The 25,285-nt window shown below is 34.9% G+C and overlaps 1 protein-coding gene across 17 annotated transcripts in view; it reads left to right on the plus strand.

The window, feature by feature from the left end:
• Positions 1 to 22,838: 22,838 nt before the first annotated feature.
• LOC18444101 (uncharacterized) overlaps positions 22,839 to 25,285 on the plus strand; it is a 30,195-nt gene continuing 27,748 nt past the window's right edge. For 14 of the 17 annotated variants that reach the window (XM_088871796.1, XM_020673504.2, XM_088871798.1 and 11 more), the window contains exon 1: positions 22,839 to 23,036. The gene's annotated coding sequence lies outside the window, so the exon portion shown is untranslated. Of the gene's footprint in view, positions 23,721 to 25,285 lie in introns of all 17 variants that reach the window. The other 3 variants (XM_088871792.1, XM_088871793.1, XM_088871794.1) reach the window with 3 other exon arrangements.

Below are 25,285 nucleotides of genomic sequence, written 5' to 3' on the forward strand. Positions count from 1 at the left end.
GGACTATGATGATGGATTTAAAGTGGAAGAATGGTCCATCTTATCGGTTAACGATGACAGATAGTGGGTGGCAAAAGCTGTAGCCCTCAGACTATTGTTGCAGGCTAGAAATTCAATAGTCCATAACATTCGTAAAAAAAGAAGAAGAAGGAAATTCAAAATCCACTCCGGTTGATTTGTTAAGGAATTTTTTTTTCATGCGGTGGTTTCTACATTTGCAGTCCCCGAGGTATAAAACATCCATCTTGAAGATGGATGCAAATAGGTGGTCCATCTAAAAACAATTGAAACTATCGGTCCAAATATTTTCTTAATAGAATTATTATTTTTAATTTTCAAAATTTACTTATTTTTTCATATTCATATCTCCATGTTAGAGATTACATCTTTAACCATTCAAAAAAAGAAAATAGAATGGGCAGCCCATCATGTTCAACTCTTACATATTTATGCAAAAAGTATATAAAAAGATCATTTACTTTTGGTACAAATAGGTCACAATCATTTTTGCTCGTCTGATTTCAAATCAAATGCTTATAAGAGTATTATTGACTATATTCAAAGTTAGAAAAATATTTCTTGAACTTTGTAACATAGCCCAAGCTATCTAATTTGACATCTAATGATTAAGAGTGATTGTAATTACTTTCTAACAAAGATAAATAGTCTCATAACATATAATCCTATATTTATGGGTGACAAACTTTTAGAAAGATGCTTGTATAAAATACACTGAAATGTCCATGGGCATTAAATAAAACGATATTTTGTCATTAGTTAAATAAATGACAAATCGAATCCAAATAATCCCAATTTGAAATGAGATTAGTGGGTGGAGATCCTGGTCTGTGGCCCCCGGAATTACTTGATTCGCACTTATTATTTTTCTATTATTTCTTTGCTAGACTCTGTAAATCAGGTTGATTCATTGGGGGACCGATTCAGAAATTGATCGAAGATTTAAAACATTTGCAGAATAGGAAAATCAACTTTGTTTTAATTTTGGACTTGAAAACCATTTACCATTCTTTTGGTATTTAGCCAATATCTTTGTAAATAAAGGAAACCCTAATTATCCAGAATAGGTTCCAGAGAGGTAGTGATTTATGAGCTGCAAGAGATACAATCAATCTAGGCCAACGCAAAACCTTGGAGTTTGTCACTACTTTTCCAATAACAAAACCAATGTTTCTACATTTTTTGTATGTCTAAAGCAAAAACTTGAAAATCATTTTTTTGAAAAGAAAAATATATGGGACTCGTGTAGAGAGGCATGACCAAAAGTATATCGACTAGACGGCGCCTGTAACTCATCTTGAAATAAAAAAAATTAAAGTAAAAAAATATCGTTCTTTGATGTTTCAAAGAAATCAAACGATAAGTTTTTATAACAAGTTCAAACAGTGAAATAATATAATAAAAAGAAAAAACATGCATTGTTGGACTCAACAACGCCTAACCTAGAGTAGTAAGAAGATTCATCAGACACATTAAAGAGTGGTGAGTGATCCTTAAGATGATGATATGAAAGTAATTAGTATGATCAAAGGGTATTTGATCAGTATATGAGCATATCTAGAGGTAGAAGAGGTATATGTACGGTTTGCATATCCGTCGTGGTAAATGAAGATGGAATCAGTTTTGGACAAAATTAGACTTTGGTATGAAGAAATCAGGGCTTGGAAGTTTGTGGGAAATTAAAAAAAATCAAAAACCAATTCGCCCCAAAATCTTTGAGTGATCGAAACGTAGAAAGTTAGGCCGGATCATAACATATCACCACGCTCTGCAGCTGATGTCCTTGGCGGCTCTCACTCTGTGGTGGTAAATGAAGATGGAATCAAAATTAGCCTTTGGGATGAAGAAATCAGGGCTTGGAAGTTTGTGGGAAATTAAAAAAATTAAAAAACCAAGGATTGAGTGCTAGGTACCTAAGCAATACGCCCCAAAATCCTTGGGTGATCGAAACGTGGAAAGTTAGGCCCTTGATCACCTAGGATCATAACATATCACCATGCTCTACAACCAATATCCTTGGCGACTTTCACTCTATGGCAGCTCTCTCTCCGATTTTATTTTTTTAGGTTGCCCTTTCCATGAATAGCACTTTCCACAGGAAGCCATCTCCTAAGATTTGACCCTAGATCGCAATGGTCGCTTTGATACCAACTTTTAGGTACCTAACCAACATGCCCCAAAATCCTTGGATGATGGAAATGAGGAAAGTTAGGCCCTTAAACCACGTAGGATGGTAACATCGTGGACCTATGGCTAAGAATCTAGGGCATTGGAATAATTGGGAGCCAATTGGAGATAGTTAGGGACTATTTGATCTAGGGAAATGAGGAAAATTCATGGCCAAGTACTCCAAGAAGCTGAGGAGATGAAAATTGGGGATTATACATGTTAATTGGGTTCGAAAAAAGGTATTTATAGTTTGAGGTTTAAGGGTATGGTTTCAAATGAACAAGCACAATTTCTTGATCAAATCACACACCAGCTGACTTTACAACCGTCCATTCTAAATAGAAGGTTAAGATTGCCCCAATCACAATATCACAACTCTACACTATTTTATTTGTAATTTTTTTTATAAACTATTTTGACTCCAAATTTTAGACGTCCATTCCTCTATTAAACTCACACTAGCAAAAAATATAAAAAACTATTTTCAATAAAATAAAATGATCAAATACCCCTGAAAGTTTTAAGGGGTATTTTGGTTATTATATTTTATTAAAAAATTATTTTTAATATTTTTTATAGGTGAGCCCCAATGAGAAAATGACACGTATCAAATTTCATATGCATACAATTTGTATAAAAAAAAAACTAAAAATAAAATACTTTGAGACATCGGATCTAAAATCAAACGGTGAGTGGCTCTCTTGATCAAAATTGGACGGCTGGATGGTAAAGGGAGGATAGAACTTCTATGCTGTAGAAAAACATAGAAACCTTTCCCTTTAGAAAATTGGTACTGTTAGTTTTCCCACTTCGGAAACTAAATGTTTTAATCATTCATTACAAAAGCCACCCATAAGATGTTAAAATTTTACCTTTTTTATTGAGATATTATGGTTATCATTTATGACTTTTTTTAAAAATATGGACAATAGGAATTGTATATTTTTATATAAATCATACTGCAATGTTACTATATGAAATATTAAACTCTGATATCACCATCATAAAGTAGAGCTATCGAATGGCAGCAAAGAAAACAAACACATGGGGAGTGTGAGGAAGAGAGAGCCATAGATAGTCACAGTATTGAACTAATACCAGAAGCACACATACGCAAAAGCCTCTTATAAGATGAACATCTCTACAGGCCAGTGTAGGAAAAATCGAGCTGTTAATCGGACATGGCCAGAATTGGTTATTCGGTACCAATAGGTAAATTGGGCAGTTCAATTGGTCTAATTGGGTAAGTCCCGGGCGGTCAAAAAATTGTTAAAAAAATACAAAATAAATCTAATAAAATTTGAAAAGTATATTTAAAGTATGATCAAATAAAGCTCATCCAAATAAAGTTGAAAATTAATTAAAAAAAAAAAGATTTTAAAGAATCGATTTGTGTACAGGGCTATTTTTGAAAATTTTCAAAACGATGAGAAAATATAAAAATAAGTATTAATGGCCAAAAAAAATTCCAATCTTTTCAAAAATGATGAAAAACATTAAAAAATGCATTACAAACAAAATCCCTTAGTTTTTTGGATTTTATATAATTTTTTTAAATTTATTTTTTAAAAAATACCCGACCGGTTCACCAAACCAGCTGAAACCGAATCCGACTACTGGCCAATTTCGATCTAACCTGGCGGTTAGAATTTGAACCGTCTGATTTTTCCTAAACTGCTGTAAGCAACCTGCATGGCCATAATGGTCTCCCTGAGTTATACCCCATAGTCATGATCTTTTGAGGATTCATCCCTTATTTTCAATTTCTTCAATATCCCTACCTCATGTGTCTTCATCTTGTCTTGCATTTACTGTTCTTATCAACTCCTAAAAATTCCGATCCGATCCTTTGAAAGCTCTTCCTCTCCTCCTCTAAAAATACTTTTCGAATATAGATTTAGCATGTATGATCTTAACCTGTGCAGCATATGGATACTAAAATTGCTTATTTAAATTAAGAAACGGCGCTTCCATATTTCAAAGGTGCACTCCACCACATTTCACAAAGATGGATGGTGATGATTAAAGAATCCATTACACATCCAAGGAGTTTGACTACCTCTATGTTCATTAAGGTGATATCGCACAACTCAATGCGAGGGAAGAAAATCCTGTGTTTGGGCTGCCTACTGTTGGGAACTTCATTTTTCAGATTGGGAGGGCGGCTGTTTTATGGGAGATTTGGCTGGAGAGAAATAGGCGTGTTTTTTAAGACGTGGCTTTGGAAAAAGGAGATATGCTTAAAAGAAGGATAGAAAATACGATTTGGAATTGGTTTTCGATTACTAAAGAGTGCTTTTGAATAAATAAAGTGGATGTGGTAGTGAACATCAAGAATCTCATGGTGCAAAGGGTGGTGAAGAGAAGGAATATAGGGAGATGGATAGCTCCAGCAAGGGGTTCTATTAAGATGAATTGTGCCGGTGGCTCTTTCGAGAACCCAGGTACAGCTGGTATGGGAGGAATAATGAGGGACCATAGCGGTATTTTGCCTCTTTTGTTTTGGAGGTCCATGTAGAACCAAGACAGATAATGAGGCAGAGTTGCTAGTAGTCTCACAAGGTTCTGAAAATATTATCTTCATAGGGTTAGCCAAGATCCTTGTGAGATCGAGTGTGACTCTTTGAATGTGTTTAACTGGTGCACGCAAGAGTCTAGAGTGTCGTGGAAGCTTAGATCGGTATGGATGGAAATTGTGGATATGATTCGTAGCATGCATATATTTCAATCATGTTTATAGGGAGGGTAACGAGTTGGCAGATTCATTGGCAAGGAGAGGCGTGTCTTTGCGGGCCTTAGTTATCTTTGATGTTGTAATTGTTTGATTTCATTGTAATACCCTTCGATTAATAAAATTATGGAACATTGTCAAAAAAAGAAAAAGAAAATCCCGTATTTGTTATTTGTCAAAAAAATAATAATTCCCGTATTTGTCATGCCTTGCATTTGCGACTCCACTTTTCTACACCAAATAGAGGCAATGTGTCATTTTTTTAATGAACATTGATATTATATTTATAATAATATATAAGAGAAATTTTTTCATATGAGCGAGGCCCTAAACAATCAAATTAAGGCCCACCTCAAATATTCACTAAAAAAAAGTTGTTTCAATGTCTAAAAATTCTCAAATCGATCATCTCAGCCTCAAGTGAGGATGTAGGTTAAGGTTAAAAAAAAAGGGTAAACAGAAAGAGAGGGAGATGAGTGAGGATGTAGGTTAAGGTTAAAAAGAAAGGGTAAACAGAAAGATAGAGAGGGAGATGAGTAACTGATAGCAATTTCTGTGTAAGTAGGGAATGGAGATAAGATACAATGAATTGTATATAGTTATTGGATGTGGGGGGATGTAATATTAGTGAGAGAGAGAGAAAAAACTGATAAGAAAGAGCATCAAGGAGTATTGGGGGAGTTGATAAATAAAAAAAACAAATGCAATAGAGAGAGAGAGATTGTGATAGAAAGAGAGAAAGAGAGAGGCCAAGGGAAAGACATACGGTAAGAGCGAGAGAAAGAGCTGGAAGTTTGTTAAGCGAGATATTAGAGAGATGTTTCATGAGTTCAGGAAAGAGTAGCAATATCGGCAAGTTGAAGGGCCTTTTGACATGAGAAGCTGGAAGCTGTTAATTAGTGATGCCACCCAGTGTTCAAAAAATCGGCCGAATAATTTCTACTTGACTGAGTTACTCAGGCTCGAGCCCTTGCCAAGCTCTAGTTGTCCCAAGTTGGGTGTCCAACTCGGGGATATTAAAAAAGTGGTAAAATATATTTTTATTCTCTATTTTTAATTTTCATATCTCATGAGATTTAAGAATTGAAAATATTACTTGTAAATAAAGATTTTCATCTTTTCTATCTTACAACCCCTGTAATCATTTGATCATAAATTTTTTATCCAAACAAATACTAAAATGATACCCTATTCAAACTCCATCTCTCTCTAAAATTCCATCTCTCTCTCCGCTTCTCAGTGAGTTTAGCAGCTAAGGGGTTTAGTTTGAGCTCAAACACGAGCACACCTTCTTATGTGTATGGGAAAGATGGAGTTTTAGAGAGAGAGATGGAGTTTGGGTTTTAGAGAGAGATAAAGTTTTAGAAAAAAACGATAGAGTTTTTAAGGAGAGAGATGAAGTTTTGAGAGAGAAAAAGAGACGATGATGTGTGAGAGAGACAGATGTAATTTGGGTTTTAGAGAGCGATTTGAGTTTTGAGAGAGAGATTTGAGAGAGAGATGATGATGTGAGAGAGAGATATCGAGTCATTTCATAAGCTCTTAAAGTCAATAATAGATATTGAAAAGGGTTTAGGGGGTTGTAAGATAGAAAAGATGAAATTCTTTTTGTTTATAAGTAATATTTTCAATTTTTGGATTTGATGAGATATAGAAGTTAAGAATAGGGGATAATAGGATATTTTTCCTAAAAACATAAATTCAATTTAGGAATATTAAAAAATAAAAAAATTATAAAACATAAAGAATTTATTTGGGATATATTTGTTTATGTTTTCTATCATTTTGGTCAAAAATGGAAAATATTTTTTTCATAAATACTTATTTTTACATTTTTTCATATTTTTTGGATTATTTTGAAAATACCCCAAACAAAAGGTGATTTTTAAGATCCATCGTTTTATTACTTTTTAACATCATTTTAAAATGTTTTGTTTAATCTTACTTTAAACATATATTTCCTATTTCTTAAATTTTTTATTTTTATTTTTATTTTTAACCTTTTTTTTTGCTTCTACAATACTTGGCATTAATGGACCAAGTTATTTGGACTCAATCCTAGTAATCGGCTTGGGTCAGGACCGATTACTTCGTCCGATTATCTTTGCTCCTTCCTTTGCGAGCTTGTTAGCAACATGGTTCCTTTCATGAATTCACGCCAAGTATGCCAGAAGGCCACTTGAAGTAGCATGCAAAGGAAATGAATATGATAAAAAATGTGTCTTAGCATTCATCGTTTTTTTAATGCCCAATAAAAAAAGCTATTCCCCAGCTAAGATTGAATCTGCCAATATCAAAAGGCTATTCCCCCAGCTATGATTGAATCGCTTCAGGGCCTTGAGCACATCTATTGCCTTTGCCCAATTTGAATCTTTCCGGCGGAAAAGGTGAGGAGCATTTTGGCATCACCATTTTCAATTTGAATCTTTCCGATGGAGAAGGTGAGGAGCATTCTGGCATCACCATTTCGGAAGATTCCGTCATGGGTTGTCTAGGGAGCAACCACCCACACGTGCTAGAGCAAAAGGACCTAGTATGAATCTATAAAGAGACCATTTATCTTTTGTACATGGAGGTCAGCTATAAAAAGATATCCTTCAAGTTTCTATAGAAATCCAGTTTTGAAGAGTTTATTGTTAAAAGCCTAGAAAATGTTAATTGAGCGCATGGCTATGAAAGATGCAAACATTTTGTTCATTCTAGATGCAACATAAAGACATGCATCAGTAAGTGGGGTGGAGAGATTAATTGAATATTAAAGTTGGCTAGGAGTTCGGTCCAGATTTCTTGAGGAAAGGGACCATGTATAAATAGATGCAAGTATGTTTCACAAAGGTGATATCTATTGGCTAGGTGGAAGCCCCTCCTCTGTAGTTTGTCAAGGGTAAGTTTTTTCTGAGAAAGTGAAAGCCATGTGAATGCTTGGACCCTTAGTGGAGTGTCAATTGGAAAGAAAAATTTGAGACTTGTTGGTTGAGATTAACAGCTTTATAAAAAGAGGCAACCGAGAAATGTCATTGGGTTCTTTGGACGAGGTAGAATATTAAGTTCCTTCACCCTTAAAGAAATGTTTTTCTAGGTAGTTAAGGCAAAGGACCATGCGCCATTAAGAGTTGTGGCAGGTGGTAAATCTTTATCATCACTTTTCTAAGAGAGCTATGTTGGTGCGCCTAAGATTACAAATACCCAGGCCCCCGTTTGTTTTATGTTGGCAAATTGTATCTCAAGAGACCAAAATGATCTTTCTTTTGGAGCTAAGGTGGACATGGCATATGTGGGAATGCTAAAGAGGACAACTTTGATGAGTGTGGCGCATCTATCAAGAGAAAGGCACTAGGCTTTATAGGAGGCAAGTTTTCTTTGAAAATTTTCAATGATAGGATCCCAAAGGGTTTTTTGGGGATTGCCAGTGCAAAGGGGGAGGCCAAGTTATGAGCTAAGAAGATTGTTAACCCCGCATCCCAATATTTTTGCGAAAATTTTTGTGAGATTGAGAGGTAAATGGATGCCTATCAGTTTTGATTTAGACATGTTGAATTTCATCCCAAATGCCTCAATTTGGTGGAGAGAGGCGTCCAAGAAAACCAAGGTGTCATCTGCATATTTTAGATGGTAAATGACCTCTCCAGATCTATAAGTTTTAAATCCTTCGAGGGTCCCTCTTTCATAGATTATAGAGATTAATCTTATCAAACTTCAGTGAAGATAGAAAACAGGAAATGTGATAAGGGGTCCCCTTGATGGTTGGAAAAGCCTTCAGTGAGCCATTTATTAGGATGTAATGAGATATTGTGGAAATAGAAGGCATGATTCACTAGATCCACTTATGATGGAATCCCATTTTAGTGAGAATGAGTTGGAAGAGTGACAAACCCATGTAGTCATAGGCCTTTTCCCAATCTTATTTGGGGATTAGTCTGGGGTTTTTTGAGTGGTGCATGTAGTGGATTGCCTCATGAGCAGCAACAACACTGTCTAAGATTTGTTTATTTTGGACAAAACCGCTCCAATTTTGGGAGACAATGCTGTCAATGACCAATTTGAGTCTTTTGGCCAAGATTTTTTGACAGAATTTAAAGGAAGAAGTTAGCTATTTCTAGGAGGGGGCCCCTTTTAGAGTTTAAGAAGTGGGTAGGGTTATTGCAGTTCCTAGTTTTGATGGCCTCCTTGTGTAGTATGATTTTCTTTTGTAGCCTCTAACTTGCCCAATCGTATAGATTAAAGGAGGCACAGAAGTTGAGCACAAAACTTAGGAAAGCCAGATTTTTTAGCCAAAAAAGTTTGAACCTCAAAACTTTTGTGACACTTGCAAGAGGGATGGAGCCCAAAAGAATTGGTTTATGGTTGGAGGTTGATTTGTTTAGGTTGTATGAATAGGTGTGTAACAATCCTAAAATTTCAAAAAAAAAAAAAAAAAAGAAAAAAAAAAAGAAAAAAAAAAAAGAGAAAAGATATTTTTAAATAGGTGATGGTCTGTTTGAGTATGATGGTCCTTGGGAACCATCACTATTTTCAAAAGTTTTTGCTTGGTTTAAACTTTTGCTTGCTGCTTGCCACGTCCTTTAGTGGACGTGGTTTTCATACGTTAAAAACAGACTCTTAACGCGACACCTCAGGTATGAGGTAGAGCCTAATAAAATAATATAATAATACGTTATAAGAATTTAAATAGGGGAGGTGAGCACTCCCACCCTAGAAAATTTTGAGATCTCTCTCTCTCTCTGGTCGAAACATAGTGAACTCCTCTCTCGAACCGAATTTTTTATCGGAAGCTCCCTCTCAAATATTTTTGGGTAAGTAACATCGTCCTGCTGAAAAATAGTCTGTTTTTAATAAATAGTGATATTTCCGTCTAGCATCTTTATTTTATAAGTTGTGTGTAAGTGACCTCATTGTCTCGAAAAATAATCCATTCTTTTTAAAAATAAAATGAAATAATTATTTCTGCTTATTATCATGAATTTTAGGCACGATAAATTTTATGCGCACGTGACCTCATTATCTTGAAAAATAATCTTTTTAATAAAAATTGTGATATTTTATCTATGTTAGAAATTTTGAATGCTGTAAATTAGAAAAATAAATTTATTTAAAATTCTTGTCTATTGTTAGAAATAAATGTGATATTTTTGCTTTTAGTAAAATTGTGATATTTCTTTCTATTGTTTTGAATATTTAGACATTGTAAAATTCATGTGCAAATGACTGCCTTATTATTTAAAAATTGACATTTTTGCAATTGATTATAGTATTGTTGTGAAATGTTTATTTGTGGATTGATATCCCATAAGTTGTGATAATTCCGTATTCTTGAATTTCTATAAGAGTTTTTCTATACATATTAAATTGGCAATTATGTAGAATGCCTTTACAAACTGCTACCTTTCTAAATTTGAGCCCAAAATATTTGATTGGTTATTTTTGAAATGTTATAGAGAGTGACTGTTATTAATGGTTTAAGTGAAATTCATATTAATGATTTTAGTGATATGTTGAGTACATGATATTGCTGCTTTCGAATGTTTAAAGAGATTTAGAAATAATTTAAGTATGCAAGTGGACTCATCCGGTTCGTCGGTGAGGTATAAGTGGACCTATCTGGGATGCCGTTAGGGATTAAGTGGACTCATCCGGTACGCCGGTGAGGTATAAGTGGACCTGCAGGGATTAAGTGGACCTATCTGGGACGCCGATAAGGATTAAGTGGACCCATCAGGACGCTGATGGGGTATATAGGTGACCTACTTGGGACGCCAGTAGTGTATTTTGTGAAATCCTTTGAATTATACACTGCCGTTAAAAGTGTTATAAGCATTTCAATTACTCGGATTATACTTAATTATGCATTTATTGAAAGTGAAACTGTTGATGCATTTCTTTTAATAGATCTCATTTTGGAAAATATTGATATCTTTCAATCATGATTATTTTTAGGATTATGATGATCACTTACTGAGTAGCCAAACTCATCAAACTATGGTAAACATTTTTTCAGGATAACTATAGATTCATTTTGAGTGCTAGTCAAGATCAACATTGGAAGATATTGTTGTTGTGCTAGCTTTCTTTTGTTACTTTGTAAGATCTCGCCACTGTAAATTTGTCCTATCAATAGATATATATATATATGTTTTGTCTGTCACATCTCAGGAATAACAGTATTGTAAATTCTTGGGGTGTGACAATTATGGTATCAGAGCAATAGGTTTAAGATTCTTACGAATGGAAATTTAAAAAGAATGTACTTAAAATCACATTTATTGTGTGTACAGACCGGGACAAAGTCAAGATCCAGAATAGCTGAGTCTAATATGGAAGGAATTCACAAAGCCTTGGAAAATGTGGTTACTCTAATGCAACATCAGATGGAAAACAACAATCCACCCAGGCAGTCAGTTACAGGAAATGGTGGGAGTAATATCGAACAATTTAAGAAATTGAACCCACCTTCTTTTAAGGGTGCTGTAAACCCACTAGAAGTCGAGGGATGGATTATGCAATTGGAAAAAATATTCAAGGTTATGGAATGTCCTGATGATAGAAAGGTGGCCTTGACAGTTTTTATGTTAGAAGGTGAGGCACAACACTGGTGGCGAATGGCAAAAGGAGTATTGGTCAAAAAAATAAAACATTGACTTGGGAAGTATTTCTAGAGGCATTTAATGAAAAGTATTTCCCAGATTTTATTCGAGACCAAAAAGAAATGGAATTTCTAGAATTAATCCAAGGAGATAGGACAGTAGCACAGTACGAGGCCAAGTTTACTGAATTGGCCAGGTTTGCACCACATATGATTAACAATGAGGCAAGAAAGGTGAAGAAATTTGAAAGGGGTCTCAGGCCAGCTATTAGAAGTAGAATATCAGTCTTGAAATTAAGAACTTATGCTGAAATAGTGGATCGAGCCCAGATTGTCGAAAAAGATTTTGAAGATTACCAAAAGACAAAAAATCAGAACAGTCATGTTAGATCTACATCATCTAATCGACAACAGTTTGAAAGGCCAAACAAGAAGCCAAGGCCCTCGCTATTTCAAAACCCAATAGAACCATGTAGAAAATGTGGGAAAAATAATGGATCAAGCCCTTGTTATTGGAATACCGGAGCCTGTTTTAAATGTGGAAAATTGGGACACCAGATTAGACAATGTCCTAGCTTACAGACACTACATCTTCCAAAGCAGGGAGAGATAGCTCCAAAGCCTCAAATGAAGGGAAGAGTATTTACGACTACCGAGCAAGACGCTCAGGCCTCAAAATCAGTGATCCAAGGTACTCTTACTATCTTCCAAAAAGTAGCTCATGTTTTGATTGATCCTGGATCTACTCATTCATTTGTGTCACAACACTTTGCATGCCACTTAAAGGTAGAACCATAACAATTAGAATACATTCTAGAGGTAACCACACCGATGGGAGATTCAATTAACACCAATATAGTGTACAAATCATGTGTAATAAAGATAGAAGAAAAGGAACTGTTGGTTGATTTAATACTCCTGGAAATTCAAGATTTTGATGTAATCTTAGGCATGGATTGGCTTTCTGCATACCATGCAAGTATTGATTGTTATAAGAAAACTGTTACCTTTAGTATTCCGAATCAACCAGTATTTTACTTCAATGGTGTCAAAGAAGACTCCCCATCATATTTAATCTCTTGTATTCGAGCTAATCGCCTCCTTCGAAAAGGGTGTCAAGACTTTCTTGCCTATATCAAAAAAGATAGGAAGGAAGAAATAAATTTGGATACCACTCCGATTATCCGAGAATTTTCCGACGTTTTTCCAGAAGAATTGCCATGATTACCTCTTGACAGGGAAATTGAATTCTCTATTGAATTATTGCCAGGGGTAACACCAATTTCTAAGGCGCCTTACAGAATGGCTCCTGCAGAACTTAAAGAACTGAAACAATAATTGGAAGAATTATTAGATAAAGGTTTTATCAGGCTCAGTGTGTCACATTGGGGTGCTCTAGTACTGTTTGTCAAAAAGAAAGATGGGACTATGAGATTGTGTATTGATTATAGATAGTTGAACCAAGTGACAGTGAAAAATAAGTATCCATTACCTAGAATTGATGATTTATTTGATCAATTACAAGGATCACAAGTGTTTTAAAAAATTGATCTTAGATCTGGATACCATCAGCTTAAGATTAAAAGTGAAGATGTTCCCAAGACAGCTTTCAGAACAAGGTATGGCCATTATGAATTTTTAGTCATGCCTTTTGGATTAACCAATGCACCGGCTGCATTTATGGATTTGATGAATCGAATCTTTAGGCCCTTTTTGGATAAACTTATTGTGGTATTCATCGATGATATTTTAATTTATTCCAAGAATCAGAAGGAACATGAGCAACATGTAAGAATGGTATTGCAAATATTAAGAGAAAAGAAATTGTATGCCAAACTTACTAAATGCGAATTTTGGCTTGAACAAGTGACATTTTTAGGACATGTTATATCAAAAGAAGGTCTATCAGTTGATCCTTCAAAGGTTGAAGCCGTTGTTAATTGAAAACAACCAAGTAATGTGATTGAAGTTCGAAGCTTTTTGGGATTGGCAGGATATTACAGAAAGTTTGTAGAAGGATTTTCTCGAATCGCAACCCCATTGACTCGATTGACACAGAAAAATGTCAAATTTAAGTGGACAAGTGAATGTGAGGAGAGTTTTCAAGAACTAAAAGTTCGATTAACTTCAGCACCTATTTTAACTATTCCTGAGGGGAGTGGGGGATTTGTGATTTATAGTGATGCTTCACATAAAGGTTTGGGCTGTGTATTAATGCAATATGGGAAAGTAGTGGCATATGCATCCAGACAGTTGAAAGAATATGAAAAAAAATATCCAATTCATGATTTGGAGCTAGCGCAATAGTATTCGCTTTGAAAATATGGAGGCATTATCTATATGGTGAGCAATTCGTAATATACACGGATCATAAGTGTTTGAAATACCTTTTCTCTCAGAAGGATTTAAATATGCGGCAGATAAGATGGATAAATTTCTTAAAAGATTATGATTGTACAATCCATTATCATTCAGGAAAAGCTAACGTTGTGGTCGACGCTCTAAGTAGAAAATGTACGAGAGTCTTAGCTCATCTAATGATCCAAGAAATGTGATTGTTAGAGGAAATAGTGGATTGGCATCCAACTCCGTCCATTAATGGTGTGGTAAGTATGATTGCCAACATTAAAGCAGAACCCCAATTAATCCAACAGATTCGATTGGCACAAAAGAAAGACCCTCAGCTTATAACAATTATAGAAGATGTGAAGCAATGAAAGAGAGATGAATTCTCTATATGTAGTGAGGATTTGCTAAGATTCAAAGGTCGGGTTTGTGCTCTAAATGATGAGAGTGTAAAGAAAGTTATCTTAGAAGAAGCACATCATTCTCGTTATACGATACATCCCGGAAGTATTAAAATGTATCAGGACTTGAAGAAAACCTTTTGGTGGAATAATATGAGAAAAGAGGTAGCACTATTTGTGTCTAAATGCCTAACATGCCAGCAAGTAAAAGCTGAATATCAAAGGCCCGCTGGGTTGTTGCAGCCGTTACCTATGCCAGAATGGAAGTGGGAGCACATCTCTATGGATTTTGTCTCTGGCTTGCCTAGAACAAATTCAGGACATGATAGCATTTGGGTCATGGTGGACCGGTTGACCAAAGCTGCCCACTTTCTACCGATTCGTACGACGTACACTTTGGATCGACTGGCTCAGTTGTACATTAAGGAAATAGTGCGGTTGCATGGAGTTCCTGTCAGTATTATATCGGACAGGGATACTCGGTTTACTTCTAAATTTTGGGCTAGACTACAGTCAGCCATGGGGACGAGACTCACCTTTAGTACTGCCTTTCACCCCCAAACTGATGGACAATCGAAAAGGACCATCCAAACCTTGGAAGATATGCTGAGGGCCTGTGTTATTGACCTTACAGGAAGCTGGGATGACCATTTACCCCTGATTGAGTTTGCTTATAATAATAGCTTCCAAGCCAGTATAGATGGCACCATATGAAGCCCTGTATGGAAGGAAATGCAGGTCACCCATATGTTGGGACGAGGTTGGTGAAAGAAAGCTTTTGGGGCCAGAAATTGTCCAAATAACCACAGATAAAATAACATTAATTCGTGAAAGGCTCAGGACAGCTCAGTGTCGGTAAAAGAGTTATGCCGATAACCGAAGGAGAGATCTTGAATTTGAGGAAGGTGATCGAGTTTTCCTAAAAATCTCACCAATAAAGGACATTATGAGATTCAGGAAGAAAGGAAAGTTGAGCCCACGTTACATCGGACCATTTGAAATCCTGAAAAGAATCGGAGGTATCGCTTATAGACTTACCTTACCACCCGAATTAGCAAACGTCCATAATGTCTTTCATGTTTCTTCACTACAAAAATATTAGCCCGACCCATCCCATATCTTAAAATATGAACTTTTACCGATCAAGAAGGACCTATCCTTCATTGAGCAGCCAATTTTGATATTGGATAGAAGGGTGCAAGTGTTGCGTAACAAGGAGATTCCTTTGATCCGTATATTATGGCAGTACCATTCAAGAGAAGAGTCGACTTGGGAACGAGAAGACGAAATCAGAAAAAAATACCCCTATCTTTTTCAGTAATCAGGTACACAAATTTAGAGGACTAAATTTCTTTAAGGGGGGAAGAATGTAACAATCCTAAAATTTCAAAAAAAAAGAAAAAAAAAAAAGAAAAAAAAACGGAAAAAATATACTTTTAAATAGGTGATGGTCTGTTTGAGTATGATGGTCCTTGGGGACCATCACTATTTTCAAAAGTTTTTACTTGGTTAAACTTTTGCTTGCTGCTTGCCACGTCCTTTAGTAGACGTGGTTTTCATATGTTAAAAACAGACTCTTAACGCGACGCTTCAGGTATGAGGTAGAGCCTAATAAAATAATATAATAATATGTTATAAGAATTTAAATAGGGGAGGTGAGCACTCCTACCCTAAAAAATTTTGAGATCTCTCTCTCTCTCTGGTCGAAACACAGTGAACTCCTCTCTTGAACCGAATTTTTTATCGGAAGCTCCCTCTCAAATATTTGTGGGTAAGTGACATCGTCCTCTTGAAAAATAGTCTGTTTTTAATAAATAGTCTGTTTTTAATATTTCCGTCTAGGATCTTTATTTTATAAGTTTTGTATGTAAGTGACCTCATTGTCTTGAAAAATAATCCATTCTTTTTAAAAATAAAATGAAATAATTATTTCTGCTTATTATCATGAATTTTAGGCACGATAAATTTTATGCGCACGTGACCTCATTATCTTGAAAAATAATCTTTTTAATAAAAATTGTGATATTTTATCTATGTTAGAAATTTTGAATGCTGTAAATTAGAAAAATAAATTTATTTATTTTTCTTGTCTATTGTTAGAAATAAATGTGATATTTCTGCTTTTAGTAAAATTGTGATATTTCTTTCTATTGTTTTGAATATTTAGACATTGTAAAATTCATGTGCAAATGACTTCCTTATTATTTAAAAATTGACATTTTTGCAATTGATTATAGTATTGTTGTGAAATGTTTATTTGTGGATTGATATCCCATAAATTGTGATAATTCCGTATTCTTGAATTTCTATAAGAGTTTTTCTATACATATTAAATTGGCAATTATGCTAGAATGCCTTTACAAACTGTTACCTTTCTAAATTTGAGCCCAAAATATTTGATTGGTTATTTTTGAAATGTTATAGAGAGTGACTGTTATTAATGGTTTAAGTGAAATTCATATTAATGATTTCAGTGATATGTTGAGTACATGATATTGCTGCTTTCGAATGTTTAAAGAGATTTAGAAATAATTTAAGTATGCAAGTGGACTCATCCGGTTCGTCGGTGAGGTATAAGTGGACCTATCTGGGACACCGGTAGGGATTAAGTGGACTCATCCGGTACGTCGGTGAGGTATAAGTGGACCTGCAGGGATTAAGTGGACCTATCTGGGACGCCGATAGGGATTAAGTGGACCCATCAGGACGCTGACGGGGTATATAGGTGACCTACTTGGGACGCCAGTAGGATATTTTGTGAAATCCTTTGAATTATGCACTGCCGTTAAAAGTGTTACAAGCATTTCAATTACTCGGATTATACTTAATTACGCATTTATTGAAAGTGAAACTGTTGATGCATTTCTGTTAATAGATCTCATTTTGGAAAATATTGATATCTTTCAATCATGATTATTTTTAGGATTATGATGATCACTTACTGAGTAGCCAAACTCATCAAACTATGGTAAACATTTTTTCAGGATAATTGTGGATTCATTTTGAGTTCTAGTCAAGATCAACTTTGGAAGATATTGTTGTTGTGCTAGCTTTCTTTTGTTACTTTGTAAGACCTCGCCACTGTAAATTTGTCCTATCAATAGATGTATATATGTTTTGTCTGTCACTTCTCAGGAATAACAGTATTGTAAATTCTTGGGGTGTGACAAGGTGCATGGGCAATTCATCTCCCATTCGGAGGGAGACTAGGAATCTATCTAGTTTGGTAATGGTTGAATTTGCGAAGTGACTAGACCAGGTGAAGGTTGAGCCATTGAGAGGAATCTTGATAAGTTTTCTATAGTTAAATGAAAGAAGAAAAAATTGGCATTACCATGGAGGTGTTTAGGTTGTGGTTCGATTAAATCTCCCCTTAAAATCCTCGGTTTAAGTGATAGGTCAGGTATATTAGTAAGCTCTAGCCAGAATCTAGTATGAGCTCAGGTCTATTAGGTTCACAGACTGAGGTGAATTTAAAGTGGAAATTATCTGATATTCTTGAAAAGAGGACAATGATGCAATAGGTGCCCTAGGATATGTTCATTTTGGCGAGAATATTTCTCAAATGATCCACATCCCCACCGAGGCACCCAGGGAAACAATAGCTCTCTATTGGCATGGGCGCTATCCCAAATCTTGTGCATATTCTGTAGTTGGGGATAAGAAGTTTTGATTTCTAGCTGGTTTAAAGAAAGAATGCATATATGACAGCTTTCTTGTGAGGCCTTCAAATCATTCTAATATTCCAATAAAAAAATTTTATTATAAAGGTTCTATCGAAGGGCTTGGTCATATTTGATCACGCTTAGGCAAGGAGGGATCAAGAAAAGAGGGAAGAGGAGCTCGGTTTTGGGATGGGTTGGTATTAAATTAAGATCAAAGTGTAGCCTATTTAGTTGTCTGAGTTGCTTGGAGTTTACTTATCTAACATTTCTTCTGATGGTGTTAGAGAGATCGCAAACATGACCACCATAACTTAACCATATTTCTTATAAAATGTCCTACAATCGGCAATTCTCTCTATTTCAGCAAGATCTATTTCGGGACTTTTGGGGGTATCCACTGCAAAGATCGGTGGTGCTGCTGTTAAATTAGCCCTTCTTCTCATTCTTGATCGTTGGCAGCCGGTCGGGATAAAGGTAGAAGTTCTCGAGTTTGCATGAAAACAGATTATGGGGATTGAGATGTGGTTTCATCATTTAGAATGTTTGGTGGGTGTGTGTAATAAAGACAGGATTGCTGAAAGAAGTTGGGGGTTTGTGGTCTCATTTGGTAAAGTGGAGGTTTGGTCTACAGGGTTGATGGTATGTGACATTTTGGTGATCAGTAAGATTGGGAGAATGGGTGGTTGGGGGCTACACGAGTTTATGCATTTGACTGTTGTAGAGTGACAAGTGTTGATAAGTGAGAATAGGGTTGTCGGATTGATATTGTGTTAGACGAGATTTGTGGATTCTAAGGTTCAAGGTTTTTTGGGTTTTGGTTTAAAGGCTGGTGTTTCGCAGTAGAGTTCAGTTGAGTTGTTTGTTTCTTGACTAACCCAAAAAAATAAGTTGTTTGTTTCTTGCTAACAAAGTGTTAGTTTTTGTTTAGAATTTGTTCTCGGTAAAATTGGTTTAGTGGTTGTAGTTGGGTGGAATTTGTCTAGGTTCTATTATAGTATTTAATATTCACATGTTTTATGGTATGTTGAGATAGATGATATTAAAGGGGAAAGGATGGGGAAGATGGGAAGATTTAGTAGTATTTAATAGGGGTAATATATCATTAAATATACATTTCATGACCGACTTTTTACAAATAAAATTTCAATTGTTATTATCTTTGGGCATTATGAAAGGATTATTGTCTATCTTAGTCACATTGTATAAAATTCTTAAATTCGAGACAAAACCTTCCTATCCTGCATGCCTGCACAACGTGAAACCACACGTCAAAGTTAATTACAACCGTTACATTATAAGGTAACTCTGCCTTCTTATTACGTAATAGCTTGTGCTGAGGCTAAAGCACCTAAGTCGGGCTCCTTGACAATGAGTAGGAGAGGATTCAAAGAGTTGCAAGGATTGGTAAGGAGTACTACTACTTTAAAAACTGATGATTTGGATGGGAAATCACTGATTTAGACTTGGAATTGGCTGGGACAGAACTAGTTTTGGGAAGATATCGGTCCCTACTCAATACTTCACATCCACGATCTTTCCCTTTTTCAAGGCACATCCACGATCTTTCCCTTTTTCAAGGCTTATCTAATATTTTATGAATCTTCACCCATAAACCCCTTTTGAATTTTTATTTTATTAATTTATTTTTAGTTTTCTAGACTGTCAATTCGAACATATTTGTACTGACACATATATATGTGATAGATGATTCACCCCACCAATTTGATTTTTGAAATATCGAGGAGTACAATAATTTATATATATATATATATATATATATATATATATATATATATATATATAAAGAGAAAGAAAAAAACACTATGTAATGGCTATGGACGAAAATGAACAGTGATTTCTCCTATCCCTTTATCGTTCAAAGTTCATCGTGCGGTCATGATTGTCCGGTAGTGTTTCATTGTTCATTTTTTTTTTTAACAAATCGGAATGATCTGAAATTTGGAATGTGTATTCATCAAAATAAGGGAATATTCAAAAAATATAAAAGAAATATTTTACATGAAAAACATTGATCAAAATACTTCCAAAAATTTTTAGGGGTATTTTGATCAATTTTGTTCACGGATAATTTTTTTTATATTTTTATTAGATGCGCTTCAGTAAGATGTATGTACTCTCCAAATTTTAGGTCGTTCAGATTTATACAAAAAAAAATAAAAAATAAAACATTACCATACAATCGTGACTGCGTAATGAAACTTGAACAGTAATAAAAGTATGCGAAATCACTATTAATTTTCGCCTATAAATAATAGAAAGACTTTTATTTATATATATATATATATATATATATATATATATATATATATTTAGTATTTGGAATAGATCGGTGAGTAAGAGTGTTTAAGGACAATTGATTGCCCAACAATAGGAGCGAGAGAAACGGGAGTTGAGAGATTAGGGTTCGAAAGTGAGGGGCGAGGGTATAGAGAGAGAGGGAGAGAGAGAGGGGCGAATGTAGATTAAGAGAGAAAATAAGATTCCTTGTCTTTTGTAAATTCGCGTATTATACCCTATGATGGTTTGCGGCTTTTCCCATTTTTTTACCATGATGGGAAAGATCGAGTAAATATTTTTAGGTTCTCTCACCTAGACAAATGGGTGAAAGCGTCTCACATCATAAATAGTAGTAAAAATAATGAGTTTACCTCGCTTATCACCTCTATCAAATGGGCCCTTGGTCTTCACATCTTTCATCGAAAGGCTTGGAGTTGATTGGTGAAAAAACAACAAGGGTTTATAATATTTACAGTTATTGTGTATTCATATCATTATAACAAGTATTGAAAACTACACAATATCAAAGCAAGAACATGAAATAAAAAATCCAGTAACGTTCAATCAATAGAGCACAAATATTTAACGTGATTCAGTCACAAATCGTGACTTACATTTATGGAAGAATAGTGCGAAGCTTTATTTACTAATATGACAATATTATAAGGGTAAATCGAGCTCAAAACATCAATTTTCAAAATAGAGCAAAAAAACAAACCACCAAAAACATTAAAAAATGAGTTCTATTTGATACATTATCTCACAAAAATAAAGCACACAACAAATCCACAATGAGCTCAAGCTTTTGTTAACTTTCTCTCTCTAAAACAAAACATACAACAACTTTCAAGAGAAAACTCAGCCCAATCCCTCTATCTTTTTCTCTCTAAACAAAAATGTTTTAATTCATTTAATTTTTAAAGTTCGCATAATACCACAATCATTGGATTAGATGCAATCCAATGATCCAAAATACAAGAGAGAAAAATCAAATAAAACACCCATATGTGTGATTTATTTTCACTCCTATAACAAAAAGTAGTGGAGTGATGGATATCAAGATATTTGAATAAAAAAGATTAGACTTACTATGAATGCATCGTTTTTGGCCATATCAATGAAATTGTATTGTATTTGCAAGTGTTGTTATATTTGTTTCGCTTCGAATTTCCTTTTATCATCGAAGCGAAGTGAACAACAAATATGTTTTCGCACGATATTTTGCCATTCCAAATGAAATTGCGACACCATTCAAAACTTGAGCATGGAGTGAGAGAGCACGGAGCCCCAAATCCAATTAAGAGGAGCGCGTTACACACGTGGCCACATCTTTCCTCAATTCATCATCCTCTTTAACAAGTACCACCTTTCTCATCTCGCCTTTATAAAATTTTACTACTGTCCTTTACTTTTATTAAAATAAAATTAAGTTGATTACCAAGCCACCTCGAAATGAAGGTTATGTCCTCACGCGATGAAATAAATTAAATGACTTTTTTTTTTAGTTTTATATATTTATATTTTTATGTTTTGTTGTTAAATAAATTGAATATCTTTTTTTTTTAGTTATTGATTTTTTTAATATATAAATATATATTTTAATTATATTAACTTTTTTTTTTAAATTATCTGACGCCTTATTCGAATTAGTTGAAATACTAAATTGTTTCATTTTTCTAACCAAACCAAAAAAACTAAGTAGCGAATTTATCAACATTGATATTTACGCCTAGATCAGTGGTGTCCTTGCACAATTTAAGCAGTAGAGGCCCTCGCTACTAGCCATGTCTTGGTCTTGTTGATAAAAAGAAGACTGCGTATCAACAAGAAGACTGTTTTATGGCTATTACCAAAATGATGGATATTGTTCCCCTCATAGCTATGGAAGAGTGCTAATATTATTGATTGTTTATAGAAGCAACGCTTATGTCCAAACAAGCCTTTATGTCCTAACTATAAGAAATTTTGGCCACTTCCTCTGAATTTCAGAGTACGAGATAAAAAATCAAAAGATAGTTGTTACTCCCTTTAACTAAGGTTATGGGTATCAAAACGTAGAAGGTGATGACTCTTGTTTTTTTTTTGGATTGATTATGTAACTAAAATAAATTTTTTTTAACTAAGATAATTGTTAACTACCTTTAACCAATTAAACTTTGTTTTTTTTGGGATTGATTATTTAGATGAAGAGACTTCTTGTTTTAAAAAATAGGCCTAACTTTTACAAGTTTTATCAAGTCGACAAAAGCTCAAAATTTGAAAAAAATCTAATTAGTCGTTGTCGTTGAGAACTTTACGCCTATCTAATTGGTTTATGATGGTGAAAAGTATAGACCTATTAAATTTAGGTGAAATCCAACTTATAAAAAAATAAAAAAAAGATTAAAATGCATTTTGTGTTATCTAAAAATGACCTAATTGTAAAAAAGATCTCGACCTAATTGTAAAAACCAAAAGAAAAGTTGTCATAAATTTCTCCTCTCCAAACCGTCCTCTCAAGGACGGCGATGAATGCCTATGACCATAGCTTTTATTGTGGTCACATGGATTATGTTTTGAACTGTTCCATTTCTTTTGCTCGCTACATTGACTGGAGGATACACATGAACAGAAAAAGGACACAAAAAGGGCCTCTTTTCTCTGAAGAAATAAAACGGAGGTCTTCTCTCTCTCTACAGGTCTCTCTCTCTAAAACAACGGAACGAAGGTGCTCTCTCGCTGCAAATCACAAGGTCTTACTCTCTTTCTCTCTCTAAAAAAAAGAAACAACTCCGAGTTAAAGGAAGAGACACAGCGAAGAAGTCTGGAGAGAGAATAAAAGAAATCAGGTACCTCTTCTTTTGAGATTCTACACTCGGAGCATCTCTCTCTCTCTCTCTCTCTATGAATCGAACTTTTTGTTTTCGGAATTTGGAAGTTCTGTAATGTCTTTGTTTTTCAGTGGGTGGTATTTCCTGGCTTTTCCAAGTGGTTAATCTGTAGTGATCCAATCAGTTTTCGTGGGGGTTTTTCCCGAGATTGCAGATTAATCCATGATTAATGAGAGTTCTTTTGCTACTTTTTCTTTCTTTCATGTGGTTTAACGACCATACAATCTTTTTTTTTTGCTTAGTTTAAAGTTTTTGTAGTTTTTCTTGTGAATTTACTTGTGGTCTCTCGTGCTGTCTCGCTCTGTGTAATGATAATTTCTTGTTCTTGTTGAGATTAATGTGTACTTCGTTTAATGAGAGAATCAATGCGTGTTTAAAATGTTTCAATGTGAAATAAGACTCCATATCACTTTTTATTTTATTCCCATCTTTATTTTTTCCCGTTCATTTTGGGTGATTATTTGTTCGTTTCTTTATTTTTTTTGTTGGTATTGCCTCTCTTTTTGATATAATTTGTGTTGGATGAACTGTGGAAAAAGAAAAAAAGAAAACAGAAAAGAAAAGACACAGAACTATTGAGTGTGATAATTTCGCAGGCAAAATGGGCACCAGTAGAAAACATTCATTCATCTTCTATTGAAGGTAAATAGAAGAACATTATGGAATTAGTGCTATTCTTCTTTAAAGAAAGAGTGGTTATTTGTGACAACTTGTTTAATAAATGGAACACTGATATGCCATGTTAGATCTTACTAGAGACTAGAACCCTCTTATCCTATTAAGTTGGGCTTGGGTTTTGTTCAGTTCATGATGTTTCAAGCCACAATAGCCAAGCGTGTGTTCCAACTGAAGAAAAGAGATGGGTGTGCTTTCTGTTTGCTCCTTCCCATCTTTCTCATATTCTAAACCAATTATATCTGTTTACAAATTCTTTTTGACTTTTTCATTTTTCTGTATTAAGTTTAGCAATAGGTCTCAAGTAAAAGAAAAGATTGGATTCTTCAATGAAACAAAGGGACTTTATCATCGAAATGAAGGCTTTCCAGTGAAAGCTTTGTCCAGAATTCCTCTTCTCTGCTTATGTCTGTCTTCTGATTGGCATTCCCCAGTACATGCAATGCAGATAATGTGAATTATGGTGCTTGGATACAATTTTGAACACCATCATTCTTTTGTGACATTACGTATTCTTTAGAATGTTGGACACTGATATAGCGCCCATTGTAAAGTATCCAGATATCATAAACTGTACCCAGACAAACTACATTGAATTAGTTGCCCTATGCTATCAAGTCTCTCAGGGGATACTTAAAGGAGAGATACTTTAAGATTATGGATTTGGAAATCCATAGGATTCTCAAGCTCAACACTGAACTTGCAGTGACCGGGTGGTCCAGCAAAGGCTTCAAACCTTCAGTATCTCTAATAATCCCTCCTGCTCCATAAGGCCAAGGAATCAGGCTGTATGCACAGTCAACATTGAGTTTGTGATCTGCTGGATGGGACTTTGAGTCTTATTCTTGTGTTTCCTGTTGATGGAACCTCTAGCTGATTATGAATAAAGCTGTATGCCTATACCACAAATTGTTTGACAACTAATGTTCCAAAGCATGATGGGCCCTTTAAGACAATGATATGTCCCCCAGCATGAGAAATGTCCTGAAGGTCTTATTCTTCTATCTCTCTAACCCCAAAAGATGGAAGGCTGACATGTCTCCAGAGCATGAGGCCATTCTTAATGAATAGGTTCAACGTCTCACAAGCATGTTCATGAGAAAAATGCCCTTTTACAATGCAATGCGATAATCAATTGTCAAAATGTCCCTTTGCACCCTGATGCATGAGACTAAAGTGAGAAATGTATTTTCCCTGTGTTTAATATTGTGCACCATTGGGACCTTCTTCATTTCAGCCATTCATCCAAAGGTCTTGACTCTAGCAGAAAAGGGGCCATTCTTTGAAAAACTTGCTCCCAGATCACAAACTAAACAATTCTGACTAAAGATACACATTGACTATCCAATTTTGATAATGACCTATCTACACCAATCATTTTAATGAACAACACACCAGTGATGCTAAGCAAGTATCCTAAATGAAAAGAACCTAACCAATCAGGATAGGTTCTCCATCATTAAGTATTATTAATTCCCTTTAGGACCTTAGCTACAAAACTGCTTGATTCCACTCCCCTGATGCTCAAAATA

Source organism: Amborella trichopoda, chromosome 7 (assembly GCF_054954075.1).
Source record: "Amborella trichopoda isolate Santa Cruz 75 chromosome 7, AtrichopodaSantaCruz75HAP2 v2.0, whole genome shotgun sequence".
NCBI lineage: Eukaryota > Viridiplantae > Streptophyta > Magnoliopsida > Amborellales > Amborellaceae > Amborella > Amborella trichopoda.